This window comes from Macrobrachium rosenbergii, chromosome 26, assembly GCF_040412425.1.
Source record: "Macrobrachium rosenbergii isolate ZJJX-2024 chromosome 26, ASM4041242v1, whole genome shotgun sequence".
Lineage (NCBI taxonomy): Eukaryota > Metazoa > Arthropoda > Malacostraca > Decapoda > Palaemonidae > Macrobrachium > Macrobrachium rosenbergii.
In genome coordinates, this window is record NC_089766.1 from 42,203,222 (window position 1) to 42,213,120 (window position 9,899).

The following is a 9,899-nucleotide window of genomic DNA, read 5'->3' on the forward strand; positions in this document are numbered from 1 at the left end:
AGAAGGAATTTTGATAAATAAGGAAACTACATCGAAGCTGGCCATGTAGTTATAATTGGTGTTGGCTTCTTATAAGCAATCAGTGAAGTCAAAGTAGAGTTAAGCACAACACACATCATTGCTTTTATGGACAAACAACACATGTCAAGTATTTCAGGTAATTTACAGAAACATACAAGAATAAACGTCCTTTTCAACTTCAAAGATAACATTTTTTAACACTTAGAAATATCCAGTTCCCTTGCACAAGCTGACAGGTGTTTTCATCAGAAAGCAGCCTAAGTGTTATTGCCCTATAGTTATCAATGGAACTAATGATGACTACAGAATTACCCATATTTGATTTCACTACTCACACTTCTTTATAACTAATAGTCCTTTTTAGAGCAACACTTAGTTTACCTGGCGGGATTAGAAGATTCCCAGATTTGGTTCCAAACAAAGTACCTCTAAAAAAGTAGTAAGGTTGTTGTGTTTTTCCTTACTAATGCCTTTCATTTGGTTGGTAAAATCCATATACAAATGCTTCCTCTGGCCTGAACAGAATTTCAGTCTCAACCCTAATAATTCTCATCTTTGGTCAAAAGCCAATCCGAAGGAAAAGCCAGTGGTAATAAACCCTTTGTTAGGTTAGACTACATCAACAACGAATATGTCATCAGAGAAATTAATCCATATCACTGTGCAATGACTGCCAATTAAGAAATTCGATCTGAAATGACCTATTTTGGACATCTCCACCCAAAGTCCAGATAACCATTCATTTGGTCGAAGATAATCTTTGATGGGCAGATTTTCCATCGAAGGAGGCACAGTTATCTTGAGACAACCTGCCTGCTGTACAAATAGTTTCTGATGTACCTTTTTCCAAGTTTCAATAAAAGCTGAAGAGTATGTAGCATGTACTACCAAGATATCAACATTCAATATTTTAAGTAAAAAATATTTTTTGGTGATTTTGGATTGGTCATCAAAGCTGGTGGGGGGAGGGGCCTTCTACTGTTGGTTGGGAGCAGAATGCCTCAGCCAGGAGAGTCTGGCTGATTGTCTGGTGCCAGGTCACCAGGAGTTCTGGTCATAGGACGCGCTGCCTGAGGGAGTGGGTATCTGAATTGTCATCCTATGGGCTTGCCTTACCATTCTCCTGACAATGGTAGGGAGAAGAATGGTCTCCTGGGTTATGTTTAGATATGGTTTCCATCAGAGGATGGTGAGGTCCTCCTTATTTCAGAGGTGGCGATGGTCGTTGTTGCTGTCCAGGATTTTTGCACTCCCTACGATCTTCTGGCATTTGGGGGGGCAATGCCGTGTTCCCTCATGTAGTGCTGGTATACAGCCCCTTCATGTAGGTGAATGGCGATCCTCTTGGAGAGTCGAGTCGTAGTCATACCAATGTACAAATGGCAGCATCCATTCTCAAGGCATGATATTTGGTGAACAACTCTCCTCTTCATGAAATCATCACTAGTGACGGGGCTGTTCTTCATAAGGGACTGGGCAGTCTTTCAACCCTGTAGTGGATTGTAAAGTCGACTTTTTTGTCTGCACTGGTGGGTTCTAAATGGGCCAATGATGTTCTTCAGGGCTGCCTCGTCTTTCTTATGCTTGGTGTTCATGTAGCCCCTGTAAAACGGTCTAATGATCCTCTCACTATCACGGAGGGCATGGTTTTCCTGATGATACCGACTTTCGACGGCATTTCTCATCACCCTGGCAACTCAACAGTAAAAATATCCATTACCCACCTGGGTTTGGGTGACGTGTTATGTGTTCGAGTTCATTGGAAATGGTATTCCAAGGACAGTGTGAGAGGACACGACAAATGTAGGCGTTCATGGCCAAGGATTTAAATTTTTCTGGGCATTCACCATTTCCATTGAGGTAGTTGGTATCATCAGGAGAACCAAGCCCCTGCGAGAGTGAGAGGACCATTAGACTGTTCTACAGGGGCTACATGAACTCCGAGTATAAGAAAGATAAGGCAGTCCTGAAGAACATTATCGTCACCTATGTAAATCCCACCAATGCAGACCAAACAAATCAATCTTACAACCTACTACATGGATCAAAGACTGACTACTACCTCAAGAAGAATAGGCCTGTCACTAGTGACAATCTGATGAAAAGGAGAGGAGTGGTTTACCAAATATTGTGCCAAGAATGGATGCTGTCATTTGTACATTGGTACTAATACAACTCAACTCTCCAATGCCAGAAGATTGTAAGGAGTGTAAAAATCCTGGACAGCAACAACAACCATCGCTGCCTCCAATATAAAGAAGCCCTCGCCATCCTCTGATGGAAACTGTATCTGAATATAACCCAGGAGACCCTTCTTCTCCCTACCACCATCAGAAGAACAGCGAGGCGCACCCCTGTGATAACAATTCAGCCACCCGCTACTTCAGGCAGTGTGTTCCATGACCAGAACTCCCGGGACCTGGCGCCAGGCAGGTAATCAGCACCAGCGTGTGTCAGCCAGACTCTCCTGGATGAGTCATTCTCCCTGGCCCTCCCCTCCCAGCTTTGTCAACGAATCAACCACCAAACACCCAAAAAAATTCTCTAAGTCTGCTAGCGGGTATAAATATGGGAAAGTTTTGCCACTGGTTTTATTCGCCTTTTGAAAAATGGTAGAAAGCTCTACCGAAACGTCAAGGAATAAAAGAACTTTGGGCAGCTGCTGTATAATTTACCTGCTGCTACAAAGAGACTCATTCGACAGACTGAGAAACTACAATGCTAACTCAACGTCATCCAGACGGCCATTTTGTTCTATGAAATAATAATAATAATAATAATAATAATAATAATAATAATAATAATAATAATAATAATAATAATAATAATAATAATAATAATAATGTGAAAGAGCTGGTTCAGTTTTTCAGTGCTCTCCACCTAAAGGTATGCATCAATTTTGTCTCATTATTTCAAACGATATTTTGATAAGAAACACATAAAATAAGAAAATATTAATGACCGTGAAGAAAAATTATTAAAAGAGATAAAAACAGATTCTTCTATGGAAGGAATCAATCTTATACGAGACATCAAGAAGAGCGAATCAGCTGTGGGTTTAAAGTTTGAGAGAGACCTGGTCGAATTCTTAATCGGAAGAGTTAAATGTTCCCAGAATGCAGGTTAGGAACGACTTTGCGATAAAGAGTAATTAAGAGATAAGGGGAGGAGAAACTACGGTCAGAATTAGTTATCAGAAACACATAAAGACAAGCACAAATACATACAAACAGAGAGAGAGAGAGAGAGAGAGAGAGAGAGAGAGAGAGAGAGAGAGAGAGAGAGAGAGAGAGATTGTCAACTGCTATTTCTTGATGATATTATGACGAGACATTTTCTTTGTCTACTGCTTGGACATTATTCAACATTTCTGGCCTACCATTTGGAGTATGTAAGTATTATGAATAAATAAATAAATAAATAAATAAATATATATATATATATATAATATATATATATATATATATATATATATATATATATATATATATATATATATATATATATTAGTTTTGTGTTTTTCATTATTATTATTATTATTATTATTATTATTATTATTATTATTATTATTATTATTATAAAACAAAGAAGGTAAAAACCAAGGAGAAAAATATGTATTCATCATAAGCCTCGAAAAAAGAAAAAGAAAACAGAAATCCTCCATTTCTTAAGTATCCTTATTCGTCGATCTTGAAACCGTCATAACAGCTGTGCGAGGGAGACCTTTGTTCCCCGGATGGAAAGTTCCTCCTTCGTCCTCTTTGTGACGTAGATCTGGATACTTGAACGCTTACCATAGAGGAAAACCAGGAAAGTAAGGAAATAAAGGGTCACTACGGCAAATGTCTGCCCAAACACATTCTCTCACTTTCACGACCTCAGATGAGGGAGGTCCCCGTTAATCTCCGGGTACTGCTGACCTAAAGGATATGCATAATCCTCCATGCGTCTTTTTATTGACATTTCGGCTAATGCAGAAGCCGCGGACGCGGTCGGGTCGTTGAGATTAAAGGGACGGACCAAGTGAAAAGCACCTTATTCCGGGTTGAGAGAGCCTCCCTGTTCTTCACTCTGGTAAGGTTAAAGACTGAGTGATGACTTTTCTTCCTCGTAACCTTGACCAAAAGCAGCCAAACCATGACACGTGCGAGATTGTCCTTATTTTGGTCGGAGGCGGACTAACCCTGTACTCTATTACTCCTGACTCACATCAGGGCTAACCATTCTCCGACTCGAAATATCCCCATAAAACGAGAAACGTCCTTTGGATTAAAGCCAAGATCAGACTGGTCCATCAGACGTGTCTCTGTTCGCCAAAATAGAATGTCAGAATGCCCTCAAAATACTGCATCACATACAAGTTAATCTCCCAGCCTTGTATGAATATTTTTCTCATTAGGTTTAAACTTTCTTCTTTGTTTTTTTAATAATAATAATAATATAATATATATAATATATATATATATATATATATATATATATATATATATATATATATATATATATATATATATATATATATATAAATGGATGTATGTACATTCCAGCATAACTCTGGAACACATTGAGCAATTTCTACCAAACTTGGTATACATATGACTTACTATCTGGTAAAGAATACTGTGGGGGTAAGACGTCACCAGCACCAAAGGGCACCAAAGGGGCGGGGAAGGGCTTACCTGAAACAGGGGTGGTTATGCCCGTAGACTTAGTAACTTTACGAATTTATCATACCTAATTTCGGTATACATATAACTTAATATCTGGAAAAGAAAAGTGTTTGGATAAGACATCAATGACACCAAAGGGGGTGGGGGTTGGGAAGGGGGTGACAGAGACAGAGAGAGGGAGAGGAAGTGAGAGAGAGCAGAGGGGGTGTTTGGGAGAATAAAGAGGAAAGGAGACAGGGAGGGTTGGAGAGAGAAAGGTAGAGAGAGAGGGAGAGGGTGAGAGAAAGAAACAGAGAGAGAGAGAGAGAGAGAGAGAGTTTATCCTGGGAGAGAGAGAGAGTTGGTCATAATAAGTTGGTAGCTAGTAATAATAATAATAATAATAATAATAAATAATAATAATAATAATAATAATAATAATAATAAAATAACAAAATCTTATATATATATATATATATATATATATATATATATATATATATATATATATATATATATATATATATATATATATATATATATATATATATATATATATATATATATATATCGTGAAACTACAAATGTCGCTTAATATCCAATTCACGCTACTTCGGGAATATCCCCGATGGGGAATTATCACAGAAGGGGAATTTTTAAAGTGATAAATGGATCGGAGCCGGCGGGTCTCGATCCCTCGACACGGTAACTTCCAGCGACTCCATTTGATAGTCAAACCATTGAGCCACCAAGAGAGGTATGAGTTAATGCCGAATCTGCCGTACTTATTTACCAGTTGAGAGCGGGGAAATCGTACTTGGGATATTCCCGAAGTAGTGTGAATTGTGAATTGGATATTGGGCGACATTTGTAGTTTCATGAATGTATATAAATCACGGTGCGATAAAAATTTCATAATAAGAGCTGGGGGGGGGCTTTGGATAATAGGCCGTTAAAATCCCCAACGAAAGAGTATATCACTCACTAAATCAGGAAATAATTTCCTAAAAATATTGAATTCCTATAACACTTAAGATATTCATTGGGTTCAGTGAAAGTTTGGCCATAAAATCTCAGGAAGAGAAAAGGAAAGGAAAGGAATGACTTCCACCTCGCCTTCCCTTCCATAAAGTCTGCCCGTGGAAGAAGGAGAAGAAGAATGTTACAGGATTCTATTTTCCCTATGGGGGAAGAAAGGCGTCGCAGGTAAGTGAATTTGTTTTATTTTCCAGAAATTTAGTGAAGTTCTGTTCGATCCATCTCCAAACGCCATCAAATGAGAAACTCTTCCAGCAGCAAGTTCCTCTTTTGTCCTTCCTCAGGGAAAATGGAAGAAGGTTTCTGTTTATCACCTGAGAGTTACATATGGACTGCAGTTGGCAGCTGGCGATGGATGGTCAATGTTTGCTACTGTTGTTGTAACTGCGCCTGTTATTTCCCAGGCAAGGACCTCTTTGAATTTCCTGTGGAACACTCCCTTGCAAAAGAGAGTCTTCAAGGGCGGCGGGGCGAGCCTACTGTTGATACCATTTATCAATGGTTCTACATACGCAGCTCGCAATGTCCCGGTTGGCATACCCATTGTTAATTAAAACCTGGGCAACATGTTCTAATTCGGCGTGGGCGTCCTTTGAAGATGCTGATTGCAGTGCATTTGTACCTCTCTGGGCACTCACTCTCACCGTTCGGGCACATGCCCAGGTTCATGGGTTTAATGTATACTTGCTTTATGAGGAGCTCCTCTTGTTGCCGAACAAGGACATCAAAGGAAAGGGAGGCGACAATCACGGTATTGTTCTATGGTGAAGTTGAGGCTACTGTGGTCGTGGAAGATTGCTGCAGGTGTTCTATTTCTTCCTCCGTGCTGGCGCTTACAGGGTTGTCAATATACCGGATATACATCGATGGTTACTCAATGGCAGTGAATACCCGATGTTCCACAGCACCCATGTAGAAATTTACGAAAAGCCCCCAGAGGGGAGAACCCATCACTACACCATCTTTCTGTATGTACATTTGGCCTCTGTGGGTGGGGAAAGGGGCCTTTTTTTTGTACAGATCTACAGGAGTGTCCAGAGGGCATGTTTGGGGATATTTACTTGGGGCATGGAGTCATCTCTATACACACGGTCCAGAATTATCTGCATTGTTCTCATCCACGGGGATATTCGAGAAGAGGGACTCCATGTCCATCGAGGCAATAACTCCTCCCGGGGGTTTCATTCTTAGGGGTTCTATAAGCTCAGCAGAGGACTTCAAGCTGTGGTCATCTGGAACGTAAGGAGTCAAAACATCGCCCAGCACAACCATCTTGCTTTTGTTCTTCATCCTAGCGAAATGCGGATTCAGGTTCTCCTAGAAACTGCTTCCACTGACTGTTGATGACTTCACTCAACACTCTTACTATGACAAAATTTTCTCCAGCCACACTTAATTTTATTTTAAAAAATCCTTTGACTAATTTATTTGTATCCTTTCAGCTACCCACAGCTTTTCTGACACAACAAGTGCTACCCACATTCATTCTCTGAGTCCGTTACTCTTTTTTGTATACTGAATTCTGTGCAATGGATAATTCGTCTTTCACCTCAGTTATTCCAGTCATATCCAGCACAAACACTCTTCTAGCAAATTAAACATACAGTTCTTCTTCGAACTACATTCAAGCCCAGCCACAATCACCAGACTTTATTTTTATTTCATTCTCTCCAGTATTTTGCAAAGTGAATTCATTGGTTTGGCAGTGAAAACCCCTTTGTTTCCAATCATAAAATGACCCACATCACACACACACACACACACACACACACACAAACTGTGGTGAGATTGATACTGTTTTATTCCCCATTCCGAAAAAGACCGGAAATATTTTTTATTCCTCCCCCGGTAGAAAGATAGGTGATTTAAAAAGACAGGGAGAGAAATAGAGTTTTTAGATAATTTAACAATCTATTCCTCCTACCTCGTTGTTAGAAAAGAATCTGTCGAGATCTACAGGTTGATTTAATTGCAAAGATGGTGACAGGGAGAGAAAGGTTTTTTAATGAAGTTACATTTAAAAACAAAAGTTCTTCAAATGAAGAATACATAACAGTAGCAGCAACAATCAAAACCAAAAAGAATTAGTACTTAAATGTATTCTGAAGGTATGTCATTTTAAACAGGTAGCATAAAAATATAGGGTTTCAAAAATTAAAAAATAATTCATAAATAGACAGTATAAAAATATGGCGGATAGAAAAGGCATAAATAACAAATTTGAATGATATTGGAGTGGCAGTGGTGAGTAGGACAACTAAGACAGAGCCGAACGACAAGAATGCTTGCAAAAGTACCTGCGACAGGGATGCAAGGCCAGCAATCAAGAGGAGGTTCAAAACTCTCCGCTGCTCTGTTGAATGACGGAAAAAAAAAAAACTGGTGTGAGGCAATAAGGGAAGTGACAAACGATTGGTCAAAGTTTAGTGGATGAATATTGGGTGGCAGTGGTAAGATACAAGAATGCCTCAAAGAGGAGGGATGGGCCAGCAATCAAAAATAGTTGAGAGGATTAACTGTTTCTTAGTAAGGGGCTCCAAAAAATAGTTGAGAGGTTAACTGTTTCAGGGTGGGAACAAGAATTATAGGACCTTAACATTACTAAAGCATATTGATGAAGGTGTGAGACAGGATTTTGACTGGGGCAGTAAGACAGATACTAGAAGGACTGGGGATTTTGATTGGGTAGTAAGAAAGATACCAGAAGGACTGACAGCAGAAGAGCAGTATTCGTTCAGACAAGGAAGAAGGTGTGGGGATCAAGTGTATGATACCCTCTCAGCACATCTGGGATGCCTACCTGATGAACGAACCCTGTCCCTGTCAAACTGCCTGGTCAGAGGTCACTGAGACTTTCCAAACAGCATTCTGGCTTCTGGCTCAAGTAAATCCCTATATCTCTCGCTCCCCAGTCTTCTATAAAATGGGATTCTCAAGTATTTTTGGCAATTCCACCAATGATGATTGAGCTGTTCGGTCTTCAGATTTCCGGAACAATTAATAAAAAAAACTTAAAGGAGTGCACCTTTGTTTTTTCCACTCCCTTCGGAAGAAGCAAGATAGGGTGAAAGCTTGAAAAATCAATAAATGGAAAACTGACATTTAATCTACTATTAACCTCAACATTCAATTGCATATATCTTTATCTATTTGCGCATACATACATACATACATACATACATACATACATGCATACACACTTTCATACACACATACAAGTTTTACCAGGTGTTTTCATGAGTTTATTTTCACCAAATCCTCTCGGTACTGAAGACTGTGTATAATAAAGAGCTGTTCATTAAGCGTTTATCTTCATTTTTTCTTTCTAAGATTTGCTGATATTTTGGTCACGTTACTTTTTTTTTTTTACTTTTGCCCTATTACATATATCTTAACAGTCATTCCAAGTGCATATACTCATACTGCTGATCTCAAGATGATGATTATTATTATTATTATTATTATTATTATTATTATTATTATTATTATTATTATTATTATTATTATTATTATTATTCAGAAAATGAAACCTATTTATATGGAACAAGCCAACAGGGCCCATTGACTTGGAGTTCATGCTTCCAAAGAATATTAAGGTGTTCATTGGAAGAGATAAGAGGAGGTAAAGGGAAACAGAGAAAGAAGAGATCTCTCTTATTAAAAAATTATTAATTAATATGTAGAAGAGAATACATTTCTCCACACCTTTCTGATAAAGTAATTCTTGCAAACAGACTGTTGAAAGATGGTTTTATAAGTTCCACTCAATCTCCGAGATATGTCATGGTTCAGTGATATGAAAAGTTCACAGAAAATATTCAGATAACTTTCTGTAGCCACATATAACATGTATATATTTAAATGAATAAGTATACATAGGTGGTCTATTTTTCTTTGATTTTAGGAGCATATTCGTCGCCAAGAGGTTTGGAGGTGTATGGAGTAAAGGGAACACCGGAGAAGTATGTGAGGTTGGTCCAAGATATGTATGAAGGAACAAAAACGCAGGCTAGAAGCAGTGTTGGGTTAACTGAATGGATACCAGTAAGAGTTGGTTGACATCAGGGATCTGCTTTAAGTCCAAATCTTTTTTGACTTAACAATGGATGTCATATCTTGAGGAATAAGAGATCAATCCCCCTGGTGCATGTTGTTTGCTGATGACATCGTGTTATGCAGCACCAACAGAGG